The sequence below is a fragment of the Pantherophis guttatus genome, chromosome 1, assembly GCF_059756535.1.
Source record: "Pantherophis guttatus breed Tessera chromosome 1, ASM5975653v1, whole genome shotgun sequence".
NCBI classification, from domain to species: Eukaryota; Metazoa; Chordata; class Lepidosauria; order Squamata; family Colubridae; genus Pantherophis; species Pantherophis guttatus.
The window spans coordinates 141,283,523-141,309,199 of NC_142063.1; the positions used below are offsets into that span (position 1 = coordinate 141,283,523).

The window sequence follows — 25,677 nt, forward strand, 5'->3', positions numbered from 1 at the left end:
ATAAATCGGGAAGGGGGCACGCGCTCCAAGTCCCTGATGTTGGAATCGGAGAGTCTTTTAGCCTGGGCGGAACAACACACAGCTTCTCTGGTGGCGGACCACATTTCGGGGCAAGACAACATCATGGCGGACTGGCTCAGCAGGGAGCACCTGGACCCGGCGGAGTGGTCTCTTCACCCTGCACTCTTCGAACAGATTGTGAGCAAATTCGGTCGCCCTCAAGTGGATCTCTTCGCCACGCCCCAGAACGCCCAGCTACCGAGGTTCTACACGCGTTACCCAACCAGCGGAGCAGAAGGTTACGACGCCCTTCACTGCCAGTGGCCTTCCGAGCTCCTCTACGCGTTCCCACCTCTACCTCTGATTCCACGGCTGATTCGCAAAATGTTGTTGGAAGGAGCGGAGTTGATTCTGATTGCACCACAGTGGCCGCGCCGACCCTGGTATGCAGACCTGATGGACCTGTCTACGGTACCACCATGGGTCCTACCTCTACAAGCGAACATGCTCAGCCAGGGAGTCATCTTCCACCCCGATCCAGGGTGGCTCCGATTAGCCGCCTGGCGCTTGAGCGGCTCCAGCTACAAAAGGACAGATTGTCCCCTGATGTCATTAATGTGATTCAAGCTGCAAGACGCCCTTCTACTACTAGAATCTATGAGGCCTCTTGGCGTTCGTTTTCTACCTGGTGTGTTTCCCATCACGTGGACCCAACCTCTGCGGATGTCCCGGATGTGCTAGGATTTTTGCATGAAGGTTTAGCCAAGGGTCTAGCCCCCGCCACGCTTCGTCGTCAGGTGGCAGCCTTATCAACCGTCATTTCTTGTGAGAAACACCGTACTCTATCGCACAATCCTAGGATTAGGAGTTTCCTTCAGGGGGCCTCCAACATCTCTCCGCCTGTGATACACAGATACCCATCTTGGGATCTGCCATTAGTGCTACAAGCGCTTACCACTTCGCCATTCGAACCCTTGGCTTCCGTATCTCTGAAATTTCTAACGCTGAAGGTCACCTTTCTACTGGCCATTACTTCAGCTAGGCGTGTATCGGAGCTCACTGCGCTCTCTGTTCACAAAGATCTTTGTGTGTTTCACAGCGACAGAGTAGTTCTGCGCTTGGACCCATCTTTTTTACCAAAGATTAACTCAAGATTCCACCGTGCCCAAGAGTTGGTTTTACCTAACTTTTGTCCGAATCCACGGCACCAATCTGAATCCTTATGGCATACGTTGGACGTTAGGCGTGCCCTCCGACGTTATATCAAACGTACTGAGTCCTTTCGACAGACTGAATCCTTACTTGTATCTTTCACTCCTTCATCAATGGGGAAGAAGGTGTCGTCTAATACGGTGGCAAGGTGGATTAAAGCTTGTATTACAACAGCCTACGATGTGAGAGTCTGTCCTCGTCCGACTAGGATTTACGCACATTCAACACGAAGTGCGGCTGCATCGGCAGCTTGGTCTACGAACGCTTCGGTGTCTGAGATCTGTAGAGCGGCCTCCTGGGCGTCTGATTCATCCTTCATACGACACTACAAAATTGACCAATATGCTTCTTCGGATGCTGCCTTTGGTCGTAGAGTTTTGCAACAAGTGGCCACACCCAGGAATGAGGACTCCAGTCAGCCTCCCGCCCCAGAAAATTGAACTTGGGTAAATCCCATCCATGGATTGGAGGAGCAGCGCAATGGAAAACGGACGTTGTGTCCCTGAACGTCCATTTTCGGGGCGCTGCGACTCCAATCCATACCCACCCATTCGGCTTCCTGTTACGTTGTTATTCTGATTGTTGGTTGGACTATTATGGTTGGCATTGTTACTGCGCCTTCGTGAGGAAAGACTGAAGCTGATTGGTCGAGGTGGGCGTGGCCTGGCAATGAGAAGTGACTAGCACTCAGTTTTCTGCCCAGCAACTAGGAGATACTACCCATCCATGGATTGGAGTCGCAGCGCCCCGAAAATGGACGTTCAGGGACACAACGTCCGTTCACACCCTTTGCCATATTTCACTTTTTTGTTAAACCATCTTTTAATAAACATTTTCCCTTCTCTTTGACAATGTATCACCATCATCATTATTTTTGTGCTTTGCTCTTTTATCTTTTTGTTACTAATTGAAAAAAGAATGAAAATCCTTCCTTTTATACCCTCTCCTTCTTATGAGGCACCTTTTGCACACTTTCCCCAATTCACATGGTATCTCACCACACCCTCCTTCACATCTCTGCACACCCTTGTTGGGCACCCTCCCCAACCTGGCCAGCACCTCTTGCACACACTTTTACACCTTTTCGGATCTGCATGGCACATATACCCACCCTGTGCAGTACCTTTCACATACTTTTTGTATCCTTGAACACCCTTTCACAACCTCCCCAAGTTCAACCCAGATTCTTATGCCTCCTCCTTGATTTGCCCAATGTCTCTCATATACCCCCTCGCACTCTTGTATATCTCCCCAACCCTTTCTCAGCCCTTGCATAAATCCCCATACTGGACTTCTTGCACATCTTCCCTGACCCTCCTCCACATACTTCCTCCCTCCCTCTCCCATTCAGGGAGCCTGCAGTCTGCCACTTGCAAGTCCTGCCAGCTTGCCCCTTGATTTCAGTTGCAGGAAGCTACAGGCAATTGCCTAACGAGGTTCAGTTAATGGGATTCAGTTAACGGCACAATTTGCCGTTGAAAGGCAAGGACTACAATGCAAAGCTACTTATTTATGAATATCTTTTTTTTTCCTAAAAAAAGAGGTAGTCCTTGCTTAGCAACTGTAATTGGGATCAGCAGCTTTGTTGACAGGTGTTGTGGTTGCCAAGTAGAAAATTATGTGACTCCGGTGGGGTTACGGCATCACTGCCCATTTGGTTGTTAAGCGGGTCACCATGGACATTAAGTGATTCATATGATTGTCCTTTCACATTCTCCACGAGCTCTGCTTGTTGCAAGCCAGTTGCAAAGTGCCTAGATGTTGATTGTATGTCTGCAGGATGCTGCCACAGTCATAAATGTGAGGATTAATCACAGGGTTGGGGTTCTTTTACATTGTAATTTTGAACTGTCGCTAAATGAGTCAGTCAGTAAGCGAGGGCTACCTGTGAGTTTTAACACACTGACGCAACCTTCTGTATGGGATCTGTGTGTTTTCTTAGAAATGCCATTCCTGAAATCTATATTCAACTTCTAGAATTAGTTCACATGACATCACATCACATCCTGCTGTTCAGGCTTGCAAAATCTTGTCTGTGTGTACACTGTACAAGACTATTTGTCATAGAAACGGCTGTATTCTATTAAGTTAGATGTTAGACTTGATCAGAAAGCATTTGACACTCTTTGGTAAAACCTTTTGTAAGCTCTTCCAGGATGGACAGAAACAAATATTTAATCACCTGATGAATAACAAAGAGATCTTCTCTGTTTAATTTGCTCTCATACCTCCTAGGCAATTCGTAGATTTGCATCTGAATAGGAAGTGGGTCCCTATACTGCAAAAGGGAAAGTTTCCAGGTGTTAGTGTGGCTGCAACACTTTTCTGAGTGGCCAACCAGCAGGTTTATTTAGGAAACTTTATTTTAAAAGATCTACTTTATGTAGTTGTAGCCAACTAATGCTCACCATTCCAGATACAAAATACTTACAGCATGAAAGAATTAGCCCCTCTATGCTGTGGTGTTTACTCATCTAACTTTCATTGGCGAAACAGAGGCTTCTTCCACCTGCAAGGCCTGAACCGGCTGAAACTGGCACAGTATCCACACCATTCTCACTCTTTTTTAAAGAAATTGCCTGAGTTGGAGATTGAAATGTTCTCTGTGTGCTGCTACATGAGTCCTCCTGCATCTGACCCGAAGAATGATCTGTGGAACAGATTTTATAGCAAAAAGGAGATTTATTGTCCAAACATACATTATTGGGATGGGCAAAGCCAACACATATTAAAGTATAATCTAGTAGAATAATAGAATCAGAGCATGTACTAGGTGCTTGTATGCCTGGAAGAAGACAGAAAGAAATGACTTGTTCTATGTGTGTGTCTTTGAATTAGCACTGACTCCTGGCAACTCCTGGAACAAATCCCTGCAGTTTTCTTGGCAACATTTCAGAGGTAGTTTGCCATTACCTGCTTCATAGGGCTGAAAGAGGATGACTGGCCTAAGGTCACCCAGCTATCTTTGTGGCTAAGGAGAGACTAGAATTTACAGTCTACTGGTTTCTAGACTGCTATCACTATTCCAAACTAGCTTTCTTGATTTGTGATTAGTAATTACTTAAGACAATGACGAAGCAAAGTAATAGACAAAGAGGAAACATTAAATCTTTAACTATTTCTGTACATCCTTCCATTCCCTTGCAGTCCTGAAGTCATGCGGCATTAGAGACAGTGCCATTGGGTTCACACCTGAAACAATGCCACTACTTAGTAGAGACAGCAGTTTATTTATTGACCGATCAATGTATTCAAGAGAAGAGACTCTATGTTGCTCAGGATTAAACTGTGAAATCCATGATGTTCTCTGAGCTTGGTTGTTCACCTTTTGCTACCTTTTGACAAGCAAAGTCAGTGAGGAAACAAACTTCATTTAACATCTGTGTTCCTAACTTAGCAACTTAAATGACTGACTTAATAACTGTGTGTGAAAGGTCATAAAATGGGGCAAAACTCACTTAACCACTGTCTTGCTTTTGGACTCAAATTTTGGTTGTGTAAATCAAGGGCTACTTGTATACCAATCTTTTCCAATCTCTTGGTTAAAAAGTCTTGTTATTGTATATATTGGCAAAGAATTATTAGCATTTTATCTCTCTCTTCTGCAATCCAGTGTTCATATATGCTTAGTACTTTTATAGTTGACAACTGGCTTATTGTCTTAGTAGAGTCTGTTCCTGAATGTATTTTGTCTATATGAATGTTTCTTTCATTCCAGGATGTCATGTTTACTAGCATTCAGTGTTGTTTTTCCTTCTCCCCTTAATCTTATTTTCTTCCATCAGAACTCTTTCAGAAGAGTTGACAAATCCTATTTTAGATGTAAATTTTTCTTTGATTCCTATGGTCTTAAAAAAATCCTCCGCTTTCATGTTCAGATAGCCTTCTTGTCCTTTTTTGCTTGATATTGAAATCACCATTCAGCTGTCATTCATTCTAGTTGCTCAAGGCTTTCTTCTTCCATCTTTTCCTAATTATCATGACAGCATGTACTGAAAGCCAGCTAGATATTTTCTTCCATAGAATGTATTTATTATATCATTATTTCAGTTTGGAGCCACCTGACTCCATAACAATTCTCAGCAACTTGCAGTTAAAGTTTTAAAAGAAATGTTAAAAGAAAACATTTATTTCCCTTTCACATCTACCCATCTCCCTCAGAGAGAGACTCTGGGCACTGTACAGTGAAATGGTAAAGTATAAGAATAGCTTATTAACAAATTAAAAAATAAAAATTTAGAAGGAGACAAGGTTGATTAAATCCTGTTAAAATTTTGTTTAAAAGGTGAAGGGAGGGCTCTCAAGGCTCAAAGCAGCCTCATGACTGTCTGGTCATTTGGGTCCTTAAATTCCTTGCGTGTCCAATCACACTTGGCCAATAAAGTCCTATTCTACTCTACTCTACTCTACTCTACTCTACTCTACTCTACTCTAGTCTAGTCTACTCTACTCTACTCTACTCTACTCTACTCTACTCTACTCTACTCTACTCTACTCTATTCTATTCTATTCTATTCTATTCTATTCTATTCTATTCTATTCCATTCTATTCCATTCCATTCATTTTCTTTTCTTTTCTATTCATTGTCTATTCTATTTATTTTATTTTCTAGTCTAGTCTAGTCTAGTCTAGTCTAGTCTAGTCTAGTCTAGTCTAGTCTAGTCTAGTCTAGTCATTTTCTGTTCTGTTCTGTTCTGTTCTGTTCCGCCCCGCCCCGCCCCATGCCATCCCATGCCATCCCATCCCATCCCATCTATTCCCATGCCCATGCCCATTCTATTCTAAAATGAGGCAGCAAAGCTATGTTTTAACTCATTTTTAGAAGGTCAGGAGAGTGCATATACAGTGGATGTAGAAACTCTGCACACCCATTAAAATGCCACTTCCATTTTGGTCTGATATAAAAAATATAATATAGCATATAAGCTGTACAATTCAATTGAAAAACAAACTGAAATCTTTTAGGGGGGGAATAACAATAAAAAAGCTAGGATAATGGGGTTGTGTAAGTATACACACCCTTAAACTAAGGCTGTCATAACATCAAAGGTGATGTTATGACAGCATTCAGTCTGTTGGGGGTAGGAGCCTATTAGCATGGCACATCTTGGTTTGGGAAACTTTGCCCACTCTTCCTTGCAAAAGCACTTTGAATCTGGGCATCTCCTTTGCACAGCCTCTTCAGGTCAGCCCACAGATTTTCAATGGGATTCAGATGTGGACTCTGGCTGGGCCATTTCAAAACTTATAGTGAAGCAATTTCTTTTGTTGATTTGGAGGTATGCTTTGAGTTGTGTTGAAAGGTGAAATCCCTCTTCATCTTCAGCATTTTAGCAGAGGCCTGAAGGTTTTCTGCCAAAATTGACTGATATTTGGAACTGTTCATCATTCCCCCCCACTTTTACTAAAGCCTCAGTTCCAGTTGAAGAGCCCCAAAGCATAATGCTGTCACCATCATGGTTCACTGTGGATATGGTATACTTTGGGTGATGTGCAGTGGTGTTTTTGCACCAAAGATACTTTTTGGAATTATGGCCAAAAAGTTCAATCTTGGTCTCACATTGTTTTTTACCTGAACGAGGTGTATTATTTTAAAGGTCCACTGATTTCACTGTACAGTATACTGTATTCTGATTGGATGTTCTTCAGATGAAATCTTAGTGGCACACCTCTTGTTTTATTTTCTAAGGGCTTCCAGTTACAAACAACTGAATCATCACTAAATAGAAAGAAAAAGATACAGAACACTAATTCTTTGTTTTCATCATATCAGCAATCCATATCTGGTAATTCCATTCTAACTAACTCATATATTTGCTTCAGCCTGGAAATGTTTTGACTGATTAGATTATACTTCTTTCTCTTGTGTTTCCTATAATGTAATTGATTTTGTTCCAATGTTCTTCATCCAGGGACACTCAGGTCTGAGTTGATGTTGCTTAAAACAAAGCTGATGTGGATAATGTAGAAAGAACAAAGAATACTCTTAGGAAAAGTCTATTAATCTGTCTCTTGCAGGTTTGGTTAGTACTATATTTCAAATATTGCAATTAGCAGCTTTTACAATTCGCTATAGAATCCTTGGTGTCTTTCATCTTTGTGTCTGCAATAAGGGTGCATACTTATCTCCTCTAATTCTAAACATTAATTCTAATAGATGTTATTATATTCATTGATTTATAGCTGAGAACTTACTTAGCGTGGTTCCTTTTGAATATTACATTTCATAGCCTCTTGCACTTGGAGTACTATATTGCATACAGTAATTATCTGAATTAAAGTGGACTATTTTGATCCATTAAAGTTCATCTGTTTCTGAAACAAGACGTTTAGCACATTTCATTTCCACGCTCTGCATTTCTTCTTTGATTTCAAGTTTTTCTTTTGTCAATCTTCTCGTATTCCATATTCCAATTGTACAAGGACTTTGCGAAATGAAAAACTACTCTTTTTTATTTTTTTATCGGGGCCAGACTGACCAGACCAATGATATCATTACCTCAGATCTACTTGCAAAAGTTCAGCATCCTTCCCTGATTGTTAAAGGAATGGGATATCAGGGGTTAACTTATCCTTCTATTCTTAATGTATTCATATTTCACCACTCCCTCATATAGCTCCACCCACTGTATATATAAGGAGCCACCTTCACCTTCTTCCTTGCTTCTATCTGTGAATATTCAGTGAATATAGAATGCCTATTGTAAATAAAAGGAAGTATATTTAAACCTTTAACTCTTACTATTATTATTGAGTCTGATCCTAAAAATATTGCAACAAGCTGGTAGCAGAGGATGGTTAATTGACTCAATAAAAACTTAAAAAATGTCTAAGAAAGATAGGCCCAACACCAGGGCCTACAGCAAAGAAATAGAAACAGAACAAGAAATAATCAATGAATCCACAAACGCAATTTCGAGAGAATCCGAAGAATACATCACTGAAGACGAAGAAATAAGAGATGAAAATGATGACCAGGAAGAAATCGAAATAGAGAATAACGAACTCAGGTCAGAGATATTAAAACTATTAAAAAGCCAGAAGAATGATGAAAGCCTCATTGCGAACCTCCAAGAAATGCTAAAGAACAGCGGAGCAGCGAGAGAGAAAAACATCACTAATGAGAAATCTAAAGACACAAAAATAGTGAGTAATACGACTGCAGAGAAAGTCATTACGAAGAAGAAAAAATGTGCTCCGGCGCGAAATTTTGAATGGCAGCCATCTTGGTTTCAACAGACCTCCGAGATGAGCGAAGCAGAGCCAATCAAAATGCTCAGTTCAAAATTTCTGGCGCGAAAAACGTTATCAGACAACGAAAATGAAAAAGAGGATTCAAACTCATCGGAAGAGTCAGAAACAGAAAGTGAAGATGACCCAACAAGATCCCAAGTAAAGTCAGCAATGAAAACGCTTTTTGCTGCATTTGGGCCAAAACTAAAAATTACCAAAGAGCCACCGAAGAAGCGAGCGAGCAAGCCGACACCTCAAGACCTGCCCACTCCCATCCTGACTTCGAGAGCGACGACGCCCGAACCCAGAGAGCCTTGTCGATTCCGTCCTACACCACAGACCGAAGCAAATGCCAACGCCCCCAAAAGAAAAAGAAGAGCAGCCGCCGTCGTCAGAACTCCCAAGGCCGAACCAGAGACCGACTCGTCTGAAGAGGAGCGGAGCGAACGAGCCGCAATGGAGAGAACCTTCCACGACGCCGCCAAAGAAGAAATGAACAACGCGCATGCGCGAAACTATGCAGACGGTCCGGGAAGACATGAACTGGCGAGAGAACCGCGCAGACTCGTTGCGAGCATCCCCATGCCGTTTTGCAATTTTCTACACTTGCGAGACCACGGACTACCTCAGGTTGTAAGTAATGGACAAAATAATGTGGGAAACTTACCCAGCGACTTCCCAAAACTAAGGGTTGATGGCATTAATTTGCAAGAATGGTATCAACAGCTCCAGGTTATATTTATGAAAGAAAATTTACTATTTTTTATCACTAGTCCCCCAAAAAGACCTTGGACTTTAAAAATAGATTGTTTACACCATAGGGCATTTTTCTTAATAATATCTAGTGTGTCTCCTGCAATGTATCATAGCATCAAACCAAACCTAACTGTTTCAGAAATTATTCAATGCATGTTTAATTTGTTTCACAGCGACAGTGTAGCCACCACCACAAGAATGTCTAAGGATTTCTTTTCATCTAGGGTGAAACCAGGGGTTTCTATAAGTGAGCATTTGATATCTTTAAACAAAATAAGAGCTGAACTGCATTTGAGGGGGGAGGTGATCTCAGACCAAACAATGAAAAGTGTTATTATCAATTCACTTGATTCATCATGGGATAGTTTTATGTCACATTTAGACACTATCAATCTAGGATATTTATCCATAGAAAGTCTATCCAACAAATTGATAGCAGAAGACAATTCAAGAAAAAATCGTACTAGCAATCACAGAGCACAAACCTTTTAGGAAAGTAGCTTTCCAAGACAAATATAATGAAACAATTAAATGTCACAATTGTGGATCCAGGGAACACAATAGAAGAGATTGTCCCAAAATTTCAAAGGAAAGACATAGGTCAGAATATAGGAACAAATACAATTATAGACAGTCTTCCATAGATAAACATAGATATAGAAGCCCACCAAATTACAGAGAAAATAGAGGGGGCAGAGAAAATTCAAAGGATAGAAAATCTGGTTCACTGAATGGACTAAATAAACAAGACAACGCTAAAATACAACAAAATGAGAACAACAATTGGCTTATTGATTCTGGAGCAACTAATCACACCACTAATAACAAAAATATATTGTCTTCATTTACAGAAGATAAATTTGTAATAAAGGTAGCTAACCAAGAAAAGGTTCAAGTATTAGGCAGAGGGAACGTAACCTTGCCTGGTCTAGGAAAAATAGAGGGGGTATTATTAATACCTGAAATACCTCATAACATACTAAGTGCCATAAAACTAAGTAGAGACTCTGACATTAATATAGTTTTCTCAAAGGGAAAAGCGACTTTAGAGAAGAATAAAATAAATGTAGGCACTGTGATGATTAAAGGAGGCCTACCTTATCTGATAACAAAGGAAGAATGGTTGCATAACATTGATTCAAATATAGAAGATTGCATTGAAGCAGATGATGAAAATATTAGCAACAGTGACAATGATGAATGTAAAATATCTCATGATCATGCAGATGCACACAAAGAAAAAAAACCAAAAATAGGTAAGCCAATTCATGATGAGTGTGCTCACATCTTACATAGGAAGTTAGGACATGCCAGTTTTCCTGTAGTGCAAAAAATGATTGAACACGCAGAAGGTGTCAAAATAAAAAATTGTGAAAACTATTTGGAATGCTCAGTATGTAAATCTACAAAACTAAAAACTAGTCCCAGGCCAAGAAAATCTACTAGAACAACTAACAAAATTTTTGACTTAGTACACATGGACCTAGTTGGCCCATTAACTCCATCAATCACTTATAGAAAACGTTACTTCCTGACAATAGTAGACGATTATAGCCGCTATGGGTTTGTTTACACATTAAAACACAAAGATGAAACCTTTCAAAAATTTAAGGAATTTTACAAACGCATAGAAACACAACACAATATCAGAATAAAACAAATTATGACAGATAGGGGATGTGAATTCATGTCCAAAGAATTCTCCCAATGGTTAAAGGATAGAGGAATGCTACATTACACGTCCAGTCCATTTTCTGCATTCCAGAACGGGATTGCAGAGAGGAAAAATTCCACTTTACAAACCATGATTAGGTGCACATTGGAGGATGCTGGCTTAAGCAAACAATTTTGGTCAGAAGCCTTACATTATTCAAATTACACACAAAATAGAACCTGGTCCAGTATTGTAAATAAGACACCATATGAAGTAATGTATAATAGGAAACCAAAATTAGCACACATGCACATATTTGGAGTCACTGCAGACGTACACATACCTAAACAGTTGAGAAGGAAGGGAGAAAACGTATCCAGATGACTCAGATTTATGGGATATGAAACTGGCACCAAAGGGTACAGATTCATTGATAATAATAACAAATTTATAGTTTCCAGAACAGCTGTGTTCCATGAACAGGCCAACTGGTCTAAATTACATCTTAATGAAATATTTCCAAATAAATGCAAAGATACAAAATCTCATGAGGAAGGGACCATAGAAAAACAAAATATCAACAAATATAAAAGCAAAACCAAAACTTGGACAAATAGCCAACACAAAATAAAGACAGACACACTAACAAAAAAGGAAGCAAGATATTTGCATGATAACAATAGCAAACCTGAAAGAGCCATTAGGAACAACAGAAATCAAACACCAAATAAATACAGAGATTACATAATGCATATGGATGGTGAACCGATAACACCTAATACATATGAGGAAGTGTTAAAACTTCCTCATGAAGAAAAAGAAAAATGGGAACTTGCCATGAAGAAAGAGATGGAAAGTTTACAAGGATTAAATGTATTTACACCTGCAATTGCACCTAAAGATAAAACAATTATTGGTACCAGGTGGATATATAAAATTAAGAACTTAGAAGGAGGCAATACTCTATACAAAGCTAGATTAGTTGCACAAGGTTATGCACAGAAATATCCGGAGGACTATACTGAAACGTATTCCCCCACAGTAAGAACTGAGAGTGTCAAAACAGCTCTAGTGGTAGCATCAGCACTCAACCTTGATGTATTTCAATATGACATACAGACTGCGTATCTACACGCGAAACTAGATAAGGAAATATATGTAAGAGCACCTCACAGTCAGTACACCAACAAAAATGAAATTTGGCTGTTAAACAAAAGTTTATACGGATTAAAACAATCAGGTAAAAGATGGTATGATTGTTTAGTAAAAGTACTTAAGACCATGGATTTCAATGCTACCACTGCTGATAACTGTTTCTTTGTAAAAAAGGGTGATGATTACACTGAATTTGTGTTGATTTATGTAGATGACATTTTGTATATAGGAAAACACAAAGAGAGAAGAGAAACTTTTGTAAATAAGTTAAATGAACATTTCTCGTTGAAATCTCTAGGTAAAGTGAACAAATATCTTGGTGTCCAAATTAATAAGACTAGAAAGGGATTCAAACTTACTCAGAGAGATAAGATTATAGAACTTTTAAATAAGTGCAATTTAAACAATGCCAAACCTTGTGATACTCCTATGCAAACTGATTTTCTTAGAAATACTGATGAATCTTCTCCTGAATTCAAAGATAACACATTTTATAGATCAATCATAGGTTCACTTCTTTACATATCTAATTGGACTAGACCAGATATCGCCTTACCACTCAATTTATTATCCAGACACGTCAGCAAACCAACAATGTATCACTGGGAAGCTGTTAAAAGGATTTTAAGATATCTGAAATGTACACTAGATTTTTGCTTAGTATTAGAACCTAGTGATAATAAAGAACCAAAGCTTGCATGTTACGCAGATGCGGACTGGGCTGGCGACACATCATGCAGAAAAAGTACATCTGGTTATATTTTTTTCTTGAATGACTGTCCAGTTTACTGGTATACTGGTAAACAAGAACTAGTAGCCACTTCAACAACAGAAGCGGAATATGTTTGTTTATCCAAAGCTGCAAATAACCTTGTATGGTTTAATGATTTAATTTCAGATGTTTGGAAAAAACCTGCTTTGCCTTTTGTTATGCATGAAGACAATAAAGCAGCCATTGAAATATCTAGATCCGACGCCATTGGACAAAGGTCCAGGCATATAGATATAAAATTTAAACATGTGAGACAATTATCTCAGGATGGATTTATTAAAGCAGTGCACTGTGATACTTCAGAACAATTAGCTGACATATTGACAAAGCCTTTACCTTCTAAACAGCACAAATATTTAACTTCTAAATTGTATGTCTTGTATTGTCCTGAATCTGAATGTAATTGGTGTTGCATAACGAATCGGCATTTAGAGGGGGATTTGTCAGATGTAAATGCCTTATTCTATAATGTGTAAATAGTATATGAATGGGATATCAGGGGTTAACTTATCCTTCTATTCTTAATGTATTCATATTTCACCACTCCCTCATATAGCTCCACCCACTGTATATATAAGGAGCCACCTTCACCTTCTTCCTTGCTTCTATCTGTGAATATTCAGTGAATATAGAATGCCTATTGTAAATAAAAGGAAGTATATTTAAACCTTTAACTCTTACTATTATTATTGAGTCTGATCCTAAAAATATTGCAACACAAACATCATTCATTCATTCATTTTATAAGGCTGCCCACCTCAAACAATGTGACCCAGAGCAGTGTATAGCATGAAAGCAAACAATAAATCTGCAAATAAAACCCCATGTACATTAGAATGTGTACAATATATAAATATAAATACAAAATATAAACTGAACAATCACCATAACAAAACCTAGAAGGACTCTTACTCCTAACTGGCCCCTAATGTATAGGCAGGGATGTCCAACGTTGGCAATTTTAAGACTTGTAGACTTCAATTCCCAGAATTCCTCAGCCACTCAGGCTGGCTGGAAACTTCTGGGAGTTGAAGTCCACAACTCTTAAGGTTGCCAAGGTTGGACATTCCTGGCCTAGGGGAAAATCCAGGACTTACTAGCTTTCATAAAGGCAAGCAGAGTTGAGGCCTGACCTATACGGGTAGTCCTTGATTTACAATAGTTCATTTAGTGACCGTTCAAACTTACAACAGCACTGAAAAAAAAGACTTATGACCATTTTTCACATACAACTTTTGCAGCATCCCCATGGTCATGTGATCAAAATACAGATGCTTGGCAATTGGTTCATATTTATGACAGTTGCAGTGTTTCAGGGTCATGTGACTTACGACTTTCTGACAAGCAAAGTCAATGGGGAAACCAGATTCACTTAACAACTGGGTTGCTAACTTAACAACTGCAGTGATTCACTTAACAACTGTGGCAAGAAATGTCGTAAAATGGGGCAAAACTCACTTAACAAATGTCTCACTTAACAATAGAAATTTTGGGCGCAATTGTGATCATAAATCAAGGGTTACCTATAGTGGTACAGGGACGGAATGGGAGAGATTGTTCCAGAGATTAAGGGCAACCACAAAAAAGACATGCGGATGTTTGGATCATGGTTGCATTATTCCAATTATTTCAAATCTCACTATTCAAAGTTAGAGTTATATATAAAATATGGTAATTGGTTCCAGCTTGGTGAAAGTAGGTAATGAAAAATTTAAACATATATGTGTTTATTAATAAAATATTACAGTAAAGGATTAAAAAGAAACTGCTAATAATTTAGATTTAACAACGTTCTAGTTCTAAGTAACAAAAACAAGTGTTTTCTAAATATTATAATGCAGGTAGTCCTTTGTTAATGACTAATCTCTTAGCAACTGTTTGAAGTTACAACAGATACCCCACCCCCAAAGGTATTTATGATCTAGTTCCAGAGGTCTGACAACCACACATACACACACACTCACTCACTAAAAGCTCCATCGTCATATGACCACATTTTGGTTGCTTGGCAACCAAGTTACTTTTATGGCCAGCAATGCAGCATTCTGCGGTTACATATCTGTTTACGTGATGTTGGTTTTCAGCAAAAAAATATTCATAGGAATGAATGGACTCACTTTATGACTGTGGTGTTCGCTTTATGACGATAGCATTTGCTTCACAACTACAGTGTTCATTTTACAATCTCTGGGAAAAAAGGGTGCCTCAATTTACTGCTATCATGACGTATGATGGAAATTTCAGACTCCACTATCGTCATATGTTCAGGACTATCTGTATTTCATATTGTAGGCTCAAGCATTCCAACATTCCAACAAACTTTGACTCTAGTGAGGATGTCCCATTCTACTCTAGTGAGCTACCTACCCTCATTGCTATTATGGACTAGTCTTAGGTTCATCCCTCGTCTTTTTACCAGCAAGGGATGATACTGCAAGAAGGTCATACTCTTACTAACTTCCTTGATTTTTTTTCTTTAATTTTTCAGCTTCTTTGATTGTTTTGTGCTTTTCTATCACAAGGAACAGGTAATTCTCTACCTCTATCACAGGATAGAAAAGTTGGGAAGCCAGCAAAAAAAATAAAAATAAAATAAGAGACACATAGAAGGAGTCAATTAGGCCTTTAGCAATGCGAATAATATTTTTGAGATTCTGTGTATGGTTCTTTTTAAAGTTTGCATAAAGCAAGGGTGAAGATTTCTGACTGTAAGTTGGATATAATTCTTTAGGCATTCATATTTGCCCTGCATAGATCTTTTTGTCCGGAAACCTGTTTTTTTCTCTTAAAATCCTTTTGGTAGTAAATTACCATATAATGAACATGTCAAGAGATTTGGAATTGAGGAAGTCTTCTTCCTTCTACAAATTACTCTGAAGCTTCTGTTCTTGAAACGATATGTAGACTCCAAAACTTAAGATGCTAAAAATACAGTACTTTATGCAGTTGTTAATTAAAACCTTATCTCTCAGGATATTGTTGTACAAGTAGTCCTCGAGATACAATCAGTCCTTTAACAGCTGTACAAACTTACACCAGCCTCCCCCAAAAGCTACATATAACCCTGTTTCATAGTTTCAGCCACAGCAGTGCCCCAGCGGTCATTCATCCTTATGACTGACTCTAGGGATATTTTAGGACCTTCTAGCCCTCTTCCTCCATCCTGCCCCACCAGTACACTACAGTGCTTGTATCTGTTTCCCATATGCCTGTCACCAATCCCACTCTTATCTTTTGAAGATCTCCGGACCTCAAGTTGCAGAAGGAGGACAGGCCACATGCCCCTAGGTCAGTGGTGGGATTCAGCCAGTTTGGACCAGTTTGGGTGGACCGGATGTTAATTTTAATCTGGTTCGGCAAACTGGTTGTTCCAAGGACTGGCTGACCCCACCCACCCTGCCCCTCCCCTCCCAGGAGTCTCCACGTGGCACGTTTTGGATGCCAGGTAGTGCAGGGCATGCACAGAGGTTCTGGTAGGGCGAAAAACAGGCCTACTGGAAGTCTGGAAATGGCCCCGTTTCCGGCCACTGGAGGGCCTCTGGTGCCCCGGGGGAGGCTGTTTTCATCCTCCTGGAGGCTCCAGGAAAGCCTCCAGAGCCTGGGGAAGGAGAAAAACAGGCCTACCGGAAGTCCGGAAATGGGCCCATGGAAATGGTGCACGAAGTGACGAAGTTACAACCGGTGAATCCCACCACTGCCCTAGGTCACCCATGACAACCCAGAAGGGATTGGAATTTTGACCCGCCCACCTGGGAGTGGGATAAAATGACAAACTGGTCCATTTTGCTGCGTTAATGGAGTCTGCACAGTGCTACACAAGCTTTTGTCATTATTCTAATAGAAAAATTTAACATAGACAATCAGCTGGTTCCTTTTATATGTGTGCATAGCCATAGTTTTTTTCTTTTAACTATTGTCCCATAATATTCTTGTATACTTATGGACATCATTACCATATCTATGTTAAGTGCAAAGTCATAAATATATTTAGGTGTGCAGTGAATTTTTGTTTGAAGAAATACATAAAGTTATATTAAAAAATTTAACAGTATATGTATATGTGACCATTGTATGTGTTTTATATTTCATCATTCATCATTTATATTAGGAATATATCCACAGTGGGAGTTACTGCAAGATCTGTACTTTTAGTCAAGATACATTTCTCCCCCAAGCCCCATTAAGTGCACATAACACTTACTAATAAAAGAACAGTAAATACACATATGCTAATGATGCTTTAAGAAGACTTTCCTTCAAATGAAGATCAAGTAGAGAGCTGAGAATTGAATGCTTATTGTGAAAGGATGAGTGACGAGCAGAGGAATCTGACACCTCGGTAAAAAAACACATACCACCTTTTAGGAAAATAGTGTTATCTAAATTCATCTGCCAACTGAATGTGCTGAGTTTAATCTTTCTGAAGGACACCTGAATTCTACCCTTAGTGACAGGTAGAAAGGTCTGTGCTCAGGAAGAAGAATGTTGTGAAAATTTCCCCAGGAGAAATCAATAAAGCATGAGCCATGAAGCTTCGCTGGGAAGAATGAAAGGATTATTTAAAAATAGGTAAAGCTGCTGCTTTTGTTTTGTCTTATAAAGTTCATTGTTGTCATCTGGATTCCAGACATACTTTTTGACATGAACTTTAGGAGTTTGTCTGCCTCTGTATTTCTATGCTGACAGTGATTGATAGTAGTCTATTGTTTCAGCCAGGGATTTTTTACAGCTGGAGAAGCTAAGGCATTGAACCTGGCTGGGACCTTCTATATGAACTTCAAATCTTTATGCAAATATGAGTTTCAATAATATTCCAGATGTGGGTTTCAATAAACATGGGCTTCAGCAAAGTTAGCAACAATAGCTTTCTCATCTTTAAGCATGAATATTCTCAGTGTTACCTCTAACCATTACAACCATTTGCCTTCATCCCTTGAATACCTTAAAAGCTGTGTTTCTCAACCTTGGCAACTTGAAGATGTGTGGACTTCAACTCCCAGAATTCCTCAGCCAGCATGCTGGGAGTTGGTCCACATATCTTCAAGTAAGTTGCCATGGTTAAGAAACACTGCCCTAAAGAAATCTCAGAAATCATCTGTTATAATAAAAAAAAACAAAACACCACACCAGATTACTGCCTTATGCCAGCACCTATTTCCTCTCTTCAGTTAAATTAATACCCAATCTCTCTCTTTCTCTCTTCCCTCACCCGTCTCATGCACACATATAAAAATAATGCCACCTTCCTTTTCTCCAATATATACATTATTTTTTTTTATGAATTCCAGTTTTCTGGAGGAGACTTGGATGTGGTTGTATGGAGGCAAGATCTGTTGTGCCAATTATCTCTATTTCATTGGTGTACATAGACTATTAGATTGCTTTACTGAGACAGCATGTACTGATGTTCTTATTGTAAACAGGAAGGGCAAATCACCCCTGTGAGGAAGTAAAGTTGGGATTGCTGTCCGAACTTTGTAAAAGAAACCTTTAGCCAGGTCCCAAGGCTCAGCACAGCTCAAGCTTTTTTCCAAAAGGGAAATCTTATTTACTCACTCACAAATTTACTCACAAACATTCACACCGTTTTTAAGCATGTTCTGATGCCCAGAAGTAGCCTCACCCCAGCCAAACTCTTAGCTTACAAAAGCAAATGTCAAGATGGATTGAGTATAGATGTGTAGGAAAAAAGGAAATAGGAAAAAGCAAGCAGGCGGCAATGTCTGGTGACTGACAGCTGTTACAGGAATGCAAGACAACTATCAGAACACTCAGGATCCCAGCCTACAGTAAGGAGCATATCCTCGCGGGATTCCTGACTGAAACTTGGCTTGAGTGATCAAAAGCAGCACTTCTCTAAGAGCAGAGCAGAGCCTGGAGCTCGGCGGCAACCAGAAAAGGAGCAACCACACTGCGGCAGCATCTCATTCCAACTAATGCAAGAAGTTTGGGAAGGAAGCAAAGTTTGTGTGTCACTAGATTTTGAGACTTGCTTGGACTGAGTATTAAATATATGTTTACGTAGCAACATCAACTTGCAAAGCCTAGAAAGGTGGAGTTAACCCAGAGCAATAGTCTTGGTGTTGAGGAAGGCATGTGGCTGCCATAAAGCATTATGTTCAGATCTTCTACACTGTGGTGTATCCAATTCTTGGATAGTAAAGAATCTTCACAAACCTCACTCATGCTCACAGCACTGTCTCTCAACCTTGGCAGCTTGAAGATGTGTGGACTTCAACTCCCAGAATTCCCCAGCCAACATGGTCGAGAAATAATGTCCTATAGCGCTAAGGGGGTGAGTGAATTGCATGCTTAGTGTTCTAGCACAGGCTAAGGTTCAATTTTCAATTTGAGAACAAGGTTTTCGTGCGGCAAATGTTGTCTTACCAACCCATGAGAACATTTCTGTTAATTTTATGCTCAATTCTGATTTTATTGGACTGGTAGATGCTTTTTAGATTGTCTACCCTTCTATTCCTTCATTTAATTTAATTTTCCTACACCAGCTTCCCGAACAGGTCATCTCCAAATGCACTAGGTTGTAACTCCTGCCCAGCGTTCTTTGCCAGCATGTCACTCAACCTGGCTGCAGTGAAGGGAGTTGTGATGCAACCAGCCTGGAAGGTGCTAGATTGGGGTCGATTACTTTTCCTTCCTGGTTTTGGCAGATGAGAGGAAAATTGAGTAGGAGTGTAAACACCATTGCAATATTTCAGAACCTTGTTGTATTTGATTACGTGTGCCTAGAATATCCATGCTGAGACTCTTGCACAGTATTTCTAGGCCCAGTGTGATTTTAATTTACAGATTAGTGTCCTGCATTTTTATAGGAGAGAATAAATGCACTCTTCTTTTATCTTGAGGATTGGAGTGTTTTCCACCTCTTTTCTGTACCTAAGAAATCACCCTAAGATTTTCGATTAGAGGCACACTCAGCCTAAAGGAGAATTCTATTTCTATTTCGTAATAATTTTCATGAGTGAAAAAGGGGGATCATGCAGGGGGAACAACAGCCAAAAGGCTTATAGGTAGTTGTGAATTGGCACAGAAGAGCCTTTTTTTCCATCTCCACCCACTAGATTAAAGCAAATTTAGCTATGCTCTATATGTTTAGGGTAATTATTATTTTGGTAATTTGGGGAGTGGTTTTTAACAGTGAAAATACTGTTGAATATTCTTAATTCTGATTTAAACTGGACTACAGCATAAAATAGTAATGCTCCCCATGTTCCCATGCTGTTCCCCAAAGGTTCCCACCTTTGACTAAAACTGCTTTACCATTAATTTAGTATAGGGTGCAAACTTGCATGCTTGGTAGCAGTCTTAAAATCTTTCTCTGTTTGCTTCTAAAATAGAAAACTTTTTTGGTGCCAGTGTTTTCCTCTTCTTAGATTTATGCTCCTGGCAAATTTACAGATAGTCCTCAACGTATGACATAATGGACTCGTGCCTATTACAGTTTTACATTGTGATGATTGAAAAGGGGGTCATTACAGCCTTTTTTGTGGTGGTTGTTAAGTGAATCACCATGATCATTAACTGAATCTGCAGGGGTTAAGTGAGCTCATTGTTTGCTATGGGCGATTTTGCTGAAAACTGAAAGTAAACACTGGTTTTCAGCAAATCATTGTAAGTCGTGGTCATGTGACCATGGAAAGCTGCAAACAGTTGTAAATGTGGGCTGATTATCAAGTGCTTGAAATGGGATCATGTAACCATGGGGGGGGGGTCACCATTGGAGCTTTGGAACCTGGTTATAAGTACCTTTGGAAGGTCCGTTGTAAATTCAAACAGTTGTTAAGCAACCGGTCATAAGTTGAGGTCTGCCTAGGGTGAGAGGTAGTGATTGGTTCAGAGACAGAGACATTCAGTTTTGCCCTTTATATTATTGGCTTCCTGAAAATGTGGAGATTATTCTCATTTAAAGCCGTATTTGTTTAATGAATGCCATTATGTGTTGTTTGAATTTTTGCTGGTTTAATATGTATTTTCTGATGTACTTTTATCGATATGAACCAATGTGATTTTATCAAAATCTGTGTTGAGAGAGGTTTATCAGGAGCACCTCAATCTTTAAATTTATAGAAATATTTTAATAGAAGAAGATTGAAGTGATTAAGTCTAAATGCCCCTTTCCATTTTCAAAGATGAAAGTGAAGTATATAATGCAATTTTCAGTTCATTGAAACTTTGGGAATTTAGAATGACACAATATAGAAATTCTGACAGTGGAGGTGAAGATGAGGGTACCTTCCATTTTCTTTATGAAGGTGCCAGATTGAATGACTGATAATTACTATACTGCCAGATAATCAAGGGAAAATGTCAAAAAAGCCAGGTTTTCTACTTCATCAATTTGACAAAATGAAAGAGTTAGTATGTGGAATTAATACCTGACTGCTTGGCAAAATTAGTATTTTTGGGCAGGAATTTGACCTAGCTATACAACAGAAGCTTGCAATGCCCTGTCAGCTCATGCAATTTCTAATTTTGTGTTTGATTATTAATTCTTCTGAAATAAAAAGAAGCTTTAACTTTCTGGTCAGTAATTCTAAGCAAAGCCTATTGTGAATGTCGTTATAAACTCCAAATCACGAAACCCTGCTGAAGGCAGCAGGCCTTCAAACCAAATGCAAACAGCAACTGACTGAAGATAAAATTAGAGAAAGTACCAAGAGACAAATGATTTGTCTCCAAGAATCCTAAAAAATATATATCTAAAACTGAAATACAGTAGTTCCCAACTGATGACCGTTTGTCCAGTGACTGTTTGAAGTTATAGCGACACTGAAGAAAGTCCCCAAAGTTATAGTGGTCATGTGATCAAAATTTGGGTGCTTGGCTCCCTGACCACACTTAAGACTTCCTTACCTGCTTATTCCCCCTTCCATTGATGTCCTTTTGGCCTCCTGCACTCCATGGCCCCTGCAGTCCTAACTGACCTCCATGTTTTCTTTCCCTTGTAGTTGAGCAAACATGTCTGTGCTGGCCCTTCATGAGGCAGCTGCTGGCCCCACAAAACTTTTTTTTCCAGGGTCACATATGCAGCAGTTTCCTTGTGAGACCTGGGGAAACTGGCTTGAAGTAGCCAGCAGCTGCTTCACAAAGGGCCAGGCCAGGCATGCCTTATCAACAATGGGAAAAGAAGACAGCCAAGGTCAGCTGTGGCAGTGGAGTGCAGGTCAGTAGGGCCCTTGGGCAGTTGTGGCTGGGACTGGGTTGGGCCAACTGGCTTTTCAGAGCACTAAGAAGCTCCATTGCACCACCTTGCTTGGCTGGGGCTAGGCTTCACACTGCACTGCCTTGTGGCTCAGGGGCTTCTTGTTATCCCAGAGCTGCAATGCACAAAGAAGCCTCTTTGCAGTGTGCTGCTGGGCTATGTTGAAGTAGCTGCAACTTTGCTTCAGCTTCACCATAGCTTAGGGCAGTGATGTCAAACTCAAGGCCTGAGGGCCGGATCTGGCCCACGGGGTGCTTAGATCTCACCTGCGGGGTTGTCCTGGAAACTGTGAAGGACTGGCCCACAGTGCCTCTGCCAGCGAAAACAGGGCTCAGGAAGGCTCCTGATCTCCGTTTTCACTGGCAGAGTGCTCGGGCCACCACAGGCGTCCCCAACATGAGTGATGTCAAGCTGGCCACGCCTACCTGCTCCCAAGGTCAAACACAATCCTGATGCGGCCCTCAATGAAATCGAGTTTGACACCCCTGGCTTAGGGGTTTCTTGCAGCCCCACAGCTGCAGTGAGCCAAGAAGGTGCTGAGCCACTTCATGCTCTTTCCCTGGCCTTGCTGTGCTCCCACTGTAGTGCAGCACCCCTGTTTCCACCACCTTGCCCACAATCTGCAGTGGATCTCTCAGGGTCTTCCCCAATCCCCCTCTGGTAGCCTTGTTCTCCTTACCTGGGACTCCCTTCGCCTTCCACTTGATGAGTTATGTGTTTGGAGTTACGATGGCAATCAATATTTGTGTTCTGACCTGGCTCCCAAACACGACAAACCCTCTGTAGTTAAATAAATGTTCCCTATATTAGGAATGCCAGCAGCCCCGGCAAAAAGTCTGTCTATCTCATGAACAGCAGGCTAACATGTCCAGCAGGGAGATGAATAATTGTCTGCCACACCTATTTATCTCCACCCCCTGCCTCTTATCCCCAGAGGTAGGGTGGGGCTTTGTTAGCAGTTCTTCTGTCTCAAGGATCAGCCCATAGATTTTTTTGCCTTCTGTGCATCCATGCGTCAGGCACTGGACCCAGCTCTTCGTCCTCTTCCTCATCAGCCACCTCCAGACCTGGGGCTGTTGACTTTCCATCTGAGGGCTGATGGACGGCCCAGGCTACACCTCTGTCTCTATCTCTCCATTTCCTCTTCCCCCTCAGAGCTCCCAGGTTGCCTTGATGCTGACTCTGACTCCCAAGCCGCCACCTCATCTGATTTGGCAGCTGACAGGTGACAACAATTTGCTGTTGCTAAACAATGAGGTCACGTGATGTCACACTTTACAATTAAGCACATCTCTTCATGATGGAAATTCCAGTGCCAATTGTGGTTGTAAGTCGAGGTCTATCTGCAAAGTCAAAGAGGCAGTGAAAGCGGTCAGAATTCTTACTTTTTGGTAAAAAAAGGAAAGGTTGCAGCTCAGTGGTAAGGCATCTTTGAAGATCTACTTTCAACAAATGCTGACAGTACTGGATTGGAAAAACCAGCCTCTGACAAAGTGACAAAGTATTGGGTGGTTTTCTGTGATTCTACATAATCCTTCCTCCAAATTTTTAGCATCATTTCACTTGCATCTGTACAATATTCTTCCAGATCTTGGGAACTGACAGAATCAGCAGAGACCTTACTTGTTTTAAATCCCAGGCATGGCCATTCAGGGTGGTTAGCTGCCTTTTCAATACTATCTCCACTTTATTCTTCTTGGTAGGTGCTTCTGTGTTTTGTTTTGAATGAATGGCAGTTTTATTTCTTACTATTCATTTCTATTGTTTATGTCTTTAGTGATTTTAAAAAAATTTCATGCATGGTTTCTAGTGAATAAAAATTGAAAGACATCTTGAGAAATAAATTCTATCCTACACCAATAGGATATCTCAATATGTTTTTCAATTTTCAGTGTGTCCCTAGCTAACTATGATCCATCTATTTAAAACATTATTCCAGTTAATGTGGACAGGGCATGATTCAAAATAAATTGTATTGCCTGGAACCATGCAAACAGTATGTTGTTATTGACAGTTTAGAACATAATTTTACTGTAGCTTCATCAGTTCTTGATCTTCACCATTTCTTGATTATGCTTTGCAAATCTATTGTTTTTTTAAAAAACAGAATATATTCAACCCCTGTTGTGTTCTCTTTTTACATAACTTTTAGCAACTATAAATTAAACTTACAGTAATTATTTTAAGCATCCTTCTATACTTGTCAATAATACTAAGATTATTTTTATTCACTAGTTGAGCTGTACATTTTGGGGTTTTGTATTTTGCCACAAATCAGGTACTAAATTGCGGTTTACATTGTATTACAGTTTCCATTATAGTCAAGTTTCATAGAGGAGTATATATATCTTGCAGCAAAAAACAACACAAAACCCTGTAATTCCTTAATGACTAACACTCTGATCTTTCTCTAAGTGCTTTTGTGTGAATCTTTTGTATAATTTTAAAGGTTTTAAGACCTATGACATTCTGATACTTCTGACAGCCTTGTAATAATTTCATTTCCAACCAAATCATTTCTGACTTTTAAGGCTTTCCTAAAGATATCTGTGCTACTTTGTTGGAGCCAAGTTGTAATAAATCTTGAGATAGTTTAGAAACTAACATATTTATTATGGCCTATGTTTTCATGGGCTGCAATCTGTTTTTATGATGACATTGTGCAGTATCAGATGCCATGGTGTTCCAGTTCTTTATTCATCTATTTGTTACTTTCTGAGTTTATATTTTTATTCATTTTGAGCCATCCACAAACTAGAGTTCAGTTCATCTAAAATGCAGGCAATTACAGTGCTTGGTTTCAGGTAGATATCTAGTCTTTTCCATGTGAGGCTGTCATCTATTTATCTCTCTGTTTATTTAAATACATCTTTATGAGATTTATAACTTGTTCTTTCCACTAGCAAATGTTGCTTGAGGAAATTCCTTGGCTATCCTGGAAGATGGCTATCTGAATTTCATGGCAATTAATCTTATTTCATGTGGGCCTGAAGACAACTTTGGTATTCTTTGGGAAATTATGAATTTCCCTTAGAGGAGTTTGAACACTCTTAAGCAACATTTTTATCCAAATCTCTTAAGGCAAGATTTCAGGAGACAGGATAAAAACAGATATGGCAGTCAGTAACAACATGGGCAATAAAGTGAAGAAATTGGTTAAAAAGTCAGGAATGAAGAAAAGTCCTATAAATCTGGTAATAAAATGTTTTTTTAAACTACCAGGCTAAATTTGGAATATATTGTTTTGAAATGTCATTTCATACATCCTCAGTGTAATACATGTCTGTTTTTCATATAAATATAATTTTGAGAAAAAATGTTTCAAAAATGTATGAAAGGTCTATGATAAAAACAGATAGTAAAAAATATAGCTCAAATATCATACTATTAAATTCTACTTTTTCCCTCTTCATACCAGGACTATGATTCTGCTATCTCTAAAAGGATGTCTCAGCAGCTGGAAGATTTAATCTCTCTCTCTCTCTTTCTCTTATTACTATCAAAACTCTTAGATTAAAGTAACATATTGTTTGATTCCTGGTGACTGCATTCTTCTACTCATACAGTTGACTTTATCGTATGTTCCTTGAAGAAATGGTTCCAGAAGGGATTCCTATATCCTCTCTTAACTGCATTGAATATAATGCGATGAATTGAGTTAGAATTCGCTAAAA

The 25,677-nt window shown here is 39.6% G+C and overlaps 1 protein-coding gene across 5 annotated transcripts in view; it reads left to right on the top strand.

Moving 5' to 3' along the window:
- LYPD6B (LY6/PLAUR domain containing 6B) overlaps window positions 1–25,677 on the top strand; it is a 101,792-nt gene that overhangs the window by 16,078 nt on the left and 60,037 nt on the right. The window contains exon 3 of one of the 5 annotated variants that reach the window (XM_087881840.1): window positions 19,000–19,078. The exons of the other annotated variants lie outside the window; for them this stretch is intronic. The gene's annotated coding sequence lies outside the window, so the exon portion shown is untranslated. The remainder of the gene's footprint in view (window positions 1–18,999; window positions 19,079–25,677) is intronic. 5 annotated transcript variants of the gene reach the window in all.